Genomic DNA, 4890 nt, shown 5'->3' with positions numbered 1-4890 from the left:
GAAGCGAGCGAGTTTGAAAATTTTGACATTTTACAGTCCCCAAAGTGCCGTTTGTGGCTGTATTTTTTCGCTTTGAAAATGAAGGGGGGGGCACACCGGGTCAACTACCGGCAATTTATACTGGCAGCAACATCAGGGGAATGGCATGACGATTAAATGCGAGCGAGCGAAGCGAGTGAGGTTGAAAATTTTGACTTTTTACAGTCCCAAAACTGTCGTTTGTAGCTATATTTTTCGCTTTGGAAATCAAGGGGGGCGCACCGGGCACAAGTGCTGGCAATTACTGGCAGTACGCAACATCAGGAGAATGGCGTAACGATTGAATGCGAGCAAGCGAAGCGAGTGAGCTTGAAAATTTTGATATTTTACAGTCCCAAAAACTGTCCTTTGTGGCTGTATCATTTCGCTTTGGAAATCAAGGGGGATGCACCAGGTGAAAACTGCTGGCAGTTACTGGCAGCAACATCAGGAGAATGGCATAATGATTAAATACGAGTGAGCTTGAAAATTTTGACATTTTACAGTCCCCAAAGTGCCGTTTGTGGCTGTATTTTTTCGCTTTGGAAATTAAGGGGGGGGGGCACGCCGGGCCAACTGCAATTATTGGCAGCAACATCAGGAGAATGGCATAACGATTAAATGCGAGCGAGCGAAGCGAGTGAGCTTGAAAATTTTGATATTTTACAGTCCCAAAAACTGTCCTTTGTGGCTGTATCATTTCGCTTTGGAAATCAAGGGGGGTGCACCAGGTGAAAACTGCTGGCAGTTACTGGCAGCAACATCAGGAGAATGGCATAATAATTAAATACGAGTGAGCTTGAAAATTTTGACATTTTACAGTCCCCAAAACTGTCGTTTGTGGCTGTATTTTTCGCTTTGGAAATTAAGGAGGCGCACCGGGCGAAAACTACTGGCAATTACTAGCAGCAACATCAGGAGAATGGTATAATGATTAAATGCGAGCGAGCAAAGCGAGCGAGCTTCAAAATTTTGACATTTTACAGTCCAAAAACTGTCGTTTGTAGTTATATATTTCGCTTTGGAAAATAAGGGGGGGGGGGGGACGCACCGGGCGCAACTGCTGTCAGTCACTGGCAGCAACATCAGAAGAATGGCATAGCGATTAAATGCGAGCGAGCGGAGCGAGCGAGCTTTAAAATTTTGACATTTTACACTCCAAAAACTGCCGTTTGTGGCTATATTTTTCGCTTTTGTTTGTCCCACTGTTATGGGGGAACCATTCCCCCCTCCCCCCCCCCCCCGCCATCGACGCCTCTGCATAATGAGGGAGCTTTTGTTAAGTGAAAGATCTGCTGCACACTCTTTGATAAATTAGGGAAATATACGTCAATCTCAAAAGTGTACAAAGTCTATCGAAAGGGATCCTGTATAGCGGAGCTTTTGCATGTTTAAGATTGCAATACAACTATCTGGTGCATAGTTCTGGCGATATTTGGACAATTTTCCATTAAGAAGGTTCGAGATTTGTCCTCATCTCGGGAATTGCTTGGGGGATAAATGATTTGTCTGCCTAAACACTTCCGTAGGGGCGGGCAGATGCCCCTTTGCCCCCCCCCCCCCCCCCCGAGATAGATTCGACGCCCCTGATCTTCCCTGGGTATGCCCATAGATGTATCCTGACTGAGTCACCAGTCACTGTTGTTTCTCAGGAATGATTCAGGAAATTGGGGGGTTCAATTATGGCGATATAGTTTTTTTTATTGTTTGTTTGTTTGTTTTCGTACATATTTTATAGTCTATGGTGTTAAGGCCCTTTTGGCATAAGGCCGACGGTTATGTCGATGTTACTTTCTTCGCGAGCGAGGGAAGCGAGCGAGCGCTTGAGAAAATTATGTATACATTTTCCTACAAGATAGAGTTACTGTTCAGCTCTGTTACCTGTCTGAAGGCCGGCGTACAAACGTCACGCAATATGCCAAAATTGATACAATCACATTTCTGCCTCCTCCATTTTTTTTCAAATTTCAGGGGGGGATTATTGTACAGGCCATCCCCCCCCCCCTCCTCCATTTCAGGGGGGGATATATCCCCCCATCCCCCCCCCCGGGATTTACGCCCATGCCACACACACACTTTTGCCCCTTCCAAAAACAAAACTATTAAGCCGATTCACAGCGCGTTTACATCAATCATTGTCTACAGCGCAACTAATATGCCTACACTCTATGCCTACTTACTTTCTTCTTAATTGTATACACCAAAACAATTTCAAGATTAAAGCCAAAAATAACTTATCAAAATCAATACATCATTACAACAACACATACACTGTAGGGTCCTACCAAAAAGACAAAGGAAATAGGACCCCCCTACCAGCACCCAAACAGCAGACTGTTCCGCGTCGACATGGGAAACTACATGTATGAACAGTGCCCTATAAGTCAACGTCAGTGAGGTTTTTAAAGCTTTAAATCGTGCGGTCTGGTGCACAGTAAATGCAGTATTTTGAATTATTGTAATAAAATAGATTGTCTCGAATTGACTTTTTTGGTGGTGGTTGGAAATCCATATTAAAGAATTTTTTTTTTGTGTGAGGCGTGAGATTAAACTTGCCAGGCGTGTGAGCGTGAGAAATACCGCAGACGCGTGAGTCTACTGCTTATCGCTAATTGGTATGTTTGTTAATAGAATATAGAATTATTGTAAAAGAAAACATGTAATTAAAATCGAACATACAATAAGAAATAATTATAGCATTTCACTTTTCACTAGCTTGCACGAAATAGTGGTATCGGTCAAAGCCACATTCTCCTACCAATCTGCAGCACTGGCGCCATTGTCAAACAGCAATCCTATTATTTACACAAAGTGAATGATATACATATATATATATATATATATATATATATATATATATATATATATATATATATATATATATATATACATACATATATATATATATATATACATATATATATATATATATATATATATATATATATATATATATATATATGACTTTGATTAATACTTCAGTAACTGTACCAAATGACCCACTGCGAGGATGTTGTAACACTACAATAATCTAATTCAAAAGGTACAGGATATTTCTAGAGATTTCATTTTTTTAAAATGGGAATGAGCTTTGTGGAGAGGTAATGAGGCGAGACAGTAGCCAGCAACTCATTTAATTTGCAGACTTGGTTGTGTCCATAATCACTGATTTGTGGGAACATCTGTGTGTGTGTGTGTGTGTGTGTGTGTGTGTGTGTGTGTGTGTGTGTGCACGTGCGTGTGTTCAGTGTAGTATCACGCAGTTATACATTTTTTCTTTTAGTTACTTGGATATGCTCACACAAAAAAAACAAACAACCTTCTAAACCAGTACTCTGCTTATGACATCACCAGTAAATCATTGCTAAAGTATTTATATCATTAAGAAAAGACACAAGACTAAGCAATGCAAATACCCGCTGACTTGCCTTGATTAATGATACCCTCAACATCACACATGTGGCCAAATGAATATCTAAATAAGTGCCGTATATTTTTTAGTAATTTGTACATTATCTTTAAGATTACTTGGATATGCTCGCAACAAACTTTCTAAACCAAGATTCTGCCAGTGACTTCATCTGTCAATCATTGTTGAGGTACTAATATGATTAACAAAAGACATTAGAATGCACCTTTCTCCAGATTGAGAATAACTTGGCACGAGTCCATGTTACTAACATAATCAACAAAAGCATTGCAGGGAAACTTGCATGTTTGCTCGGTCTAGGCGATAGCACATTCCATGCTATGTTTGTGGGTTTTTTTGTTTTTTTTTTAACTTTATTAGTAATTGACAGATGATACAAAGGCAGAATCTTTGTATAGAAGGTTTTATGGTGGGCGTACACAACTAATTTGAAAGAAAATAGTAGAAAAATGATTAGAAAATACTTAGTAAATGGAATATACACTGTATTTAGATATTCTTTTGGCCACATAAAGGGGGTATCTCCCTGCGCAGCAAATGTCTGCAAACGTAGCGAATTTTAGGTTTTGTTAGGGTTCGTATTAAAACAGATGCAATCAAGTTGGTGAACAGTTGCAATCAAATTCACGATTTTCCTTGTTGCAAAGAAACTGTGAACATGTTCAAAATTTCACAAACTTGATTGCAACTGTTTACAAACTCTGACATAACCTAAACTTGGCTATGTTCCCAAACATTAGCCGCTCAGTGAGATACCCCCTTTAGTGATGATCACGGAAAATGTATGAAGGATCAATACCAGTCAACATGAATTTGCATTGCAGTGTTTCTTTAATTGACTTGTTATCATTATGACTCCAAAGTGATTGCAAATGCCTGACGAAGGTCTTAAGAAACCTGCTGAACTGTACAGGCAAAAAAAGAAAAAAAAATCTTTCCAAGACAAATATTTGCTAGCTGGGGAAAACCATACACTGCATTGTGAAAGAGAAAAAATGTGAACTAAATTAATTCTAAAAATAGCATTTCGTTCTCACATCTTTTACCCATTTCCAACTTGAAATAAAGGTGATTAGGTCAATGGAAATAAAAAGTCTATGTCAATATGCCAGGTAGGTTTCTCAACACTAATGCATACAATCACTGCAGTTTAGTGACACCTTGATCACAAATATAATTTCTGAGGGTTGGTTTCAATGAATAGTCCGTCTGTGCAGCTTGACAAGAAGCCAATGTAACTAATATGTAAATCTACCATTTCCATAGCAAAACAAAAACAAAACCAAACAAAGGAGAATAAAACAAGTATGACATAAACAATACTACTGCATGTATCAGTGTCAAAGACTTTTGCTATGAAAGACACATGGTATATGATAATTTTGTCTTTCCTGATTGGAATTCAGAACTATTTCACAAGAAAGGCACTAATAAAGCCAAAG

Source organism: Diadema setosum, chromosome 13 (genome assembly GCF_964275005.1).
Source record: "Diadema setosum chromosome 13, eeDiaSeto1, whole genome shotgun sequence".
NCBI lineage: Eukaryota > Metazoa > Echinodermata > Echinoidea > Diadematoida > Diadematidae > Diadema > Diadema setosum.
Note: the sequence above shows the minus strand (reverse complement) of the source record.